Source organism: Lepidothrix coronata, unplaced genomic scaffold, assembly GCF_001604755.1.
Source record: "Lepidothrix coronata isolate B3197 unplaced genomic scaffold, Lepidothrix_coronata-1.0 Scaffold196, whole genome shotgun sequence".
In the NCBI taxonomy this organism is placed as follows: domain Eukaryota; kingdom Metazoa; phylum Chordata; class Aves; order Passeriformes; family Pipridae; genus Lepidothrix; species Lepidothrix coronata.
Window position 1 is genome coordinate 1332611 of NW_016690376.1, and position 7577 is coordinate 1340187.

Genomic DNA, 7577 nt, shown 5'->3' on the forward strand with positions numbered 1-7577 from the left:
AGTCACAGGCAACAGGATGCTCACAACTGTCCTCATTGTCTTGATAACATGCAGCTCTGTTCATCTCAGCTATGGGTACCCATGGGGGTACCTGAGCCCAGGGCTAAAGGATTTGCTCAGGACCGACCACAGAGTCCAGGGCAGACCCAGGAACAGAATCCAGCAGCCTTGACTCTGAAGTAGAAGATAAATCTGCAAGTTGGACAATTGGACACTCCAGTACTGCTCTCAAAGCCCATATGGGACAGAAATCTTCACAGGAAGCATGGGGGTCCCTGCAGGGTGTCCCAGGAGAGATGTGCTCATAAACTGAGCACAAACTGAAGAACAGTTGGTCAGAGGAATATAATTTTCTCTTTTCTAGTCTCTTTTGGCTCTTCTTACATAGATTGCCAACCTGCTTGCCTTTAGCTTTCAGTGGCTGGGACAACTACAATACCTATTATAATTTTCTGACTTCCATAAATCTCTCTTCTTGGACCCAACAGATATTGGATATAGTGAGGGAAATCCTTGGGTGGTGAGGCTATTCCAATTCTATTGCTTTCAGTGGAGGAGTTTGCATACAAGACTCCAAACTCTGGTGTGGCCAAGGAGTTACCATACACTCTCATAGAATCCTGGAATGGACCTTAAAGATCATCCTATTCCACCCCCTGCCATGGGCAGAGACACTTTCCACTGTCCCAGGTTGCTCCAAGCCCTGTCCTGGCCTTGAACACTTCCAGGGACGGGAAAGCCACAGTTTCTCTGGGCAACCTGTGCCAGGGCCTCCCCACCCTCACAGCCAAGAATTTCTTCCCAATATCCCATCTAACCCTGCCCTCTGGCAGTGGGAAGCCATTCCCCCTTATCCTGTCACTCCAGGCCCTTGTCCAAAGTCCCTCTCCAGCTTTCTTGTAGGTCCCCTACACAGAACCTCAGGCTTTTGCTGCAAGTTCCCGAATATTCTTAACCCACTAAAATTATACATGTTTTCTTCTCATCCAGAACCCCCTTACTCCTGTAAACCACCAGAGAGGAGCAAAGAGGAGGTCACTACAAAAGAACAATGACCTGCCTTCAGGGTACCAGCTATGCTCCTTCCCAGCACTGGCACGAAAAATACTGAAAAATACTGGTGAGTTTAGATTCACTCCAATATTAACTTCCTCACTTACATTTCCTCCTGAGCATTCCTGCATCTGAGGTCTGTAAAATGCCACAGTTCCAAGGGGTAAAGCAAAGAATTATGACTTATCATGAAAACACTACGCAGAACATTGCTCTCTTTTTTCCCTTTTGTTCCTACCTAATTCTATTTTTTTTTTTAGAAAAATTATTAAAACTAATTGCATTATTTAATCCCATCACATAAAATCCTCCAGTGTTTCATTAATCAATGTAATCAAGCCAATCAAAATAGATAAAGATCTTTTAGCAGGCTTTGATGAGATTTTATCAAAATCTCCATGCATATTGTGAAGTCTTATCCTCAGAAGCAAACTAACTGTAGAATGTGGAAGCTTTATCAAGCAGGCACTAATAAAACAGATGATGCTTGGGCCATTTTAAGAGGCTCTCCATATTAAATTAATAACAACAATGCTTTTGTATTCTATACAAAAATATAAAAGCATATGGAAATAACGTTCATTTTGTATCCACAGAAAGATTGCTGTAAAGCAATCACATTTTTTAAGTAATGAAGAACACACACGTCTGTGAGCCAGCAGACCATAAAGTCACAATACTGTAAGGAAAGTGGGTAATGCAAGAGTTATATCAGAATAGCTGTAAGTGAAGAGCCTTATTAAAAGCACAAACCATTTCCTTTTAAATGTGGTACTCTTACTCCACATCTGAATCATAAATAAATATGAATGAATAAGCTGTGTCTTGTGCAACATTCCCCCTTCGGGTCATAGCTCCCATTCTTCATGGGTTTGCACTGACTAATCAGGAGTACAAGATATTGAAATATTATCCCAAAAACAGAAATTAAAGGGATGTTAGTGTAGTACAGCACCATAAAGCCAGGGAATGTCTAAAATTGATAGAGGCTACACTAGAAACACAGACTATTGAATGAATGCCTTACCAAACACTTTTTCCAGAAGAGATACAGCCATGATCCCACCCAATGGATTTATTGATCATGGTATAAAATACCATTGGTTTATCCTTACAGCTTCTGCCCCTTGCAGTGGCTTTTCAGATCTGACAACTGCACAAGTAGCTACTACTCCACAAATGCAATGACTTTCCAACACAGGAAATTCTAAACTCTTGGATAAAAAAATCCCTGTTAGACCCAGACAATAAAATTATATAAGGCCCCTCAAGGGAGGTCCTCTCCTACCTCTGGGTTTCCATCAGTAGCAGCAGAGATGGTGTTACCAGACTCCCTTGGGCATCTTGTGGGCAGAAATATCTTTTGCTCACCCAGAGTCCTCCAGCTCAACTGCTACAGCTCATCCATGAAATTCACTGACTGCATGATATGCCGTGAATGTTGTTACACATTCCAGTCCTTGTCCTGCCTTCTCCATTTTCATGTGTGCCTGGAACCAGCTCTGGGGTCACCAGCACAGCTGGGATGAGGGAACACTGTGCAACACCTGGCAGGTAAGTGCAATACTCCTTAGGATATAATATCCCAGGAAACCTCAGGCAGTTCCTCCCTTGGTTCAGTCCAGTGTGGCCTAGGAGACCCCCCAAAAAAGCCACATTCCAGGGAACAGACCTTGAAGTGCCAAAGAAGTCAACCTGACAAGCAGCACTCATTGTCTGCAAAGCAGAGAGAGTTGAAAAATGAGCATTGCCTTCCCTTACAGATACCTCAGCACTTTTTTCAACTGAAAACACTGGAAGTTTCACCACTTCCTTTCATATAAAAATTCTTTGGGACAAATCCTCCTAAGCCAGCTGGAGCTTTATTCTCCCTCCCTTTTTTCTGTTAGGCTACAACATGGAGATAGGCAACAGGTAGGGTTCAACATTGGCCGTTCCCACAATGAGTTCAGCACTTCAAAAGGCGAAGTTAGAGCTGAATAATAATCAAACCCAGCAGAAATAATGAAGGAGAAGGATCCTGGGTTTTATTTAAAATCAGGCAACATGGCACCACTTGATTCCTTAGAAAGCTGCTGGGCTGAGTGTGCAGGTACAAGCCAAATAACAGCAAATCTAATGAATGCTGTAATTTCACTTTATGTTGTGCTTTAGCTTCAGTTCTGTGTTGAAAATTTTTTTAAGCGGAATTAAGCTTGTCTCGCTCACAGGCAAACTTTTCTGTTTTTTCTTTTCTTTATTCAAGCAACTAAAAAGGACAGCTCAACTCAAAAATAAAACCAGGACTGAGCAAGGGAAGGTGTGTTAGTCACGGGAGTACCTGAGCTCTCCATAGTCTGGGAAAACAACGTGGGAGGTGATGGATGAGCAGATGTGGGCACCTAGAGCCTAATCCACCTGTCTTGGCTGTGTTCTCAAAGGAGCAGCCCTGTTCTACATCTGTTGCAAAATTGGACCTGTTATGCCTCACACAATCCCTTCAAAATAGAGCCAGAGCTTTGCTTTGAGGCAGCTGTTACATTTACACCCAAACTCAACTTTGTGTTAGTAGATCTCATCCATAATCCCATTGGTGTCAAAAAGTCACTTCACATGAGCTGAAATCAGAAAACTGTCATTAAGGATGCACAAGGTCAAACTACCCCCAAGACACTTTCCAGCAAGATAAAACACTGGAAATTTTTCTCTGGAAAAATCAGTGTATTCCCACTTGTGGGAGGCTCCCACTCTTCCCTTATAGCCATTACAATCTGAGGATGACTTTATTAAATTAACTGATTAATTAACCAACATAGCCAGTCGTGTCCTAACTGCTGTCATCACAAGGAAAAGATTTGTTTCATCTCAATATTCAGCCATCAGAGGAACAAACACAGAGATCTGGGGCTTGTAGACTCACTGTCATAATTTTGCAGTATTTTTTCCATTCCTTTGGAATGGGTTTTATTGCGCTTTTAAGACGTTCGATTACATCGAGGGGAGGTATAAAAGTTATACTTTCTTTGTTCTAATCACTTTAAGTGAAAATAACGTTATGAGGAGGGGGAGAAATTACAGTGGGATGCTGGGATCCCAGTCATCCCACTGCTCCTTGGACAGCAATCACAGGAACCCGGCAAGCAAGCTGTGGACAAGGTTCTTCCAAGCAGCAGCATCTGGCTCTCTGGCAGGAGGAACAGGCGGCCACAGGGATCACATTGGAGTTGCCCCTGGCTTTGTCACGTGGGGAAGCAGCTCGTGGACTGTCTGGGTTGCTCTGCCCTTGTCTCAGTTACATTTGCCTTTGAGGGGACATAAATCCCCCTCCCGAACCCCACTGCTGGGAGCCTCCACTTGCCTGTGCTTGTGTTGCCGCCAAACAAGTGCATTTCCACATTTCCCGAGTGGGAATTTGTGCCCCACAAGCCACAGCTCCCACCCGTGCACAAAAGATGTTCCTGTGAATTTAAGGATGAGTCTCAGGGTGCTGCATTAGCAAAAAAAAAGCTGCCTGATGCTCAACACTGTCGTGTTTTTGTGAATATCTGGTAATCAAAAGATTTTCTGAATTCTATTTCCTTTCCCAAAAGCCTTGCCTGGTCGCATTGGGGAAGGTAAATACCTCCTTTCTTGCACTGTCAGCAGCACAACTGCAGGTGGTGGTGATTTCAGGAATGCTGGGCTGGATGCTGCTGGATGCCAGGACACACTCTGAGCAGGGATGTGGTGTTTTACACACCCCTGCTCCCTCCCTCCCTCCCTCCCTCCCTCCCCCACTCCCCACTAGCGAAACAATTACAGCAGACTGGCTCAATAGTGGACATTTTTTTGAAAATTTAGTATAAACACAACCCAAACCCGCTCATATTAAAGCAATTAAGGAATTAAGGGATGTCACAGCATGTGGGGAGAACTAAGCTATTATTTTGTTTCTTGATAGATGGTAAGTTCACTGAAAATTTGAGTATCATGCCACTCAAAACTATTTGTGAGTAGGGGGGAAATTTGGGAAATAAAAAAGTCTGAATTCATTTGGATGTTCTTTTAAGGAAGGCTTTCTTTGAAAAATGTCTGTGTTTTGGTTTTATTTTTTTACTTCTTCTAAATAAAACCTTAATCTTTTTTTTTTTATTTTAAAATAGCATTTTCCTACCAAAAATAAACTAAAAAGAGTTTTTAAAGGAATTAAACAGCCTAAAAATAAAATACTCTATGTCAGCTAAGCACAATGTCTGTGACTGATTCAAAATCACATTTCCAAGGGGGTTTAGATTACCTGTAAAATCTGAAAAAAAAAAAAAAAATCTGTTTTCAGTTCTGTATAGTCCACTTTTATCCTGACAGTTTTCTGCTTCAGTCACCAAAAGGAAAACATATTTTCCCCCCAGCTCCATACATAAGGTGCTCAAAACCCCACCAAAGGATTTAGGATTAATGCTCCGACCTTTCCATCAGCCAAACTCACTCCTGCATCAACTCCAGGGAAGAAAAATTCAGAAGCTCAAGTCTAGAGCAGATGAATGGGTTGAGTTTTCTAAGACAGATCTGAACAAGAGTCTGTTTAGGAAGAATTCAGGCTAAAAATTGTGCAGAGAAAAGGGAAATACCAGCTGTCAACCAGGTGACCACGCAGGGGCATCACATGAGGAGGATTTTGTGAGTGAGAGACATTCCCAGGTGGTTTAAGGCCATTATAAGTATTCAGTATGGAGGGTTTGCTGCCTTAAAGTGGAAAAAAAAGAAAAAGGAAAGGCAAGCATAAAAACCCCTTTTACCATAAGAGTAAGGAAACACAGAATAATTAAAGTACAAACTGACATTTTATGGATTTATAAATGTTCTGACAGGAGAAACACTTGAAAGCACGTGATCCACGCTGCAATATTTGTGTTGGTTTTAACAAATTTGGAATCTAGTCTCGCCTTTCCTCTCCCAAGCCACACACACGGACAAAAAACATCACTGAAGGGAAGGAACATCCAGCGCCACTTCCATAGCCAGTGCTGCCATATTCCCTGAGAAATCAACAGCCTGGCTCTTTTCCACTTTCACCACGGGGACAGCAGTGAATAAAAGGAAGAAGAAAATATTTCAGTGAAAGGAGAAAGCTCCCAAGGCTCTTAAGTTGCATAACCCAAGATGTCCTGTGTGCTGGGTGCTAACGCCTGAGGATGCCCAGTTCCCCTCAGGAAGACACTGCTTCCTTGAGAAGCAGGAATGGGAGGTTGCAGGGGAACTGCCACCTCTAGCAAACCTGGGCAGATCCCTCAGCGTTCTTCCATCTTTCGAAAAGTGAAAAACATCCAGGGCAAAATAAATTTGCGGTCCTTTGGTTCCCGGTGAGGTTCTAGGCAGGGCCAGGAGCCAAACGAAGCCCTTGAACCTGCACGGTCTGGTGTGTGCAGCAGAGCTCCCTCAAAGTCCAGGCTCACCGTGGAGTCGTAGAATATCCTGATTTGGAAGGGACCCACAAGGATCATCGAGTCCAACTCATGGCCCTGCACGGGAAAATCCCAAAAATCCCACCGCAGTGTGCCTGCAAAAGCAGTTATTTGCCATGTCTGTGGGGCTGGCTGTTGGAATGACAGCCCTGCACTCTTGATCTGCCTCAGGTGTGCAGCCACATGAGTTTTTACACATCCTTTGGTGAAACCCGAGCGAAATTTAGCACGCTGGGACATCATATGGAGTTGTCCATTTGTCTCTAAACCACATAAATGGTGCTTCATCAACGACTGTAGAAGCGTGGTTTGAAATTCCTTCCCTGGAAGATGCTGTGAGTGTTATTTCCTTGGATTTTGAAGCCTGAAAAAAGGATGTAAGTGTCTCTGTGAAAGCAGTGGAGGCACCAGACCTGTCCTCCCACGGGCTCTTTGCTTGACCTTCACTTATGGGGCAGTTCCTCCCTTGGAAAATGGAGATAAAACATCCCTGTGTCATCAGGTGTGGTGTGAATTAATTCATTAGCACTGACAAGGTGTTTAGATGTGAGATTAATTTCACAATTAATGATAATTAAAGTATTTTATAATACAACTAGGGTTCCATTCAGCATGACATTCCCTTATCAGCTCGCCCATAAATACCCAATTATTGGTCAACCTGTTTTTCCTCAATCCATAGCATCCTTGTCTGCATTTTTCTGAGGTCTTCAACTGCATTTCTTAACACCATTTTGCCATCTCCGTTCCAGACTGATTTTTCCTTCCAGATTTTGGGTTATGCCCCTGTTTTACAAAATGGCCACATTTGATATAAAAAATGTACAAATTTCCAAGGCTCAGTGCCACAAAAAAAAATCTTTGTGAGATCATAAAGAGGCCCATTTCTCTAAGAAATATTTTTTCCTCAAAATAAATGCCCACTTGGGCTGTAAAATCAGCTTGTCTTTCTGAGAAACACCTTGGACACCTATTTACTTTAGCAAATGGACTTATATTTGTGATCTTAGTGAACACCAAAAATCTGGAGTGTTAAAAGTCCCAGTGTTTAATCAATAATATTTTATATATCTCACATTGGAAAGCTTTTTTGAATGTCAAGTT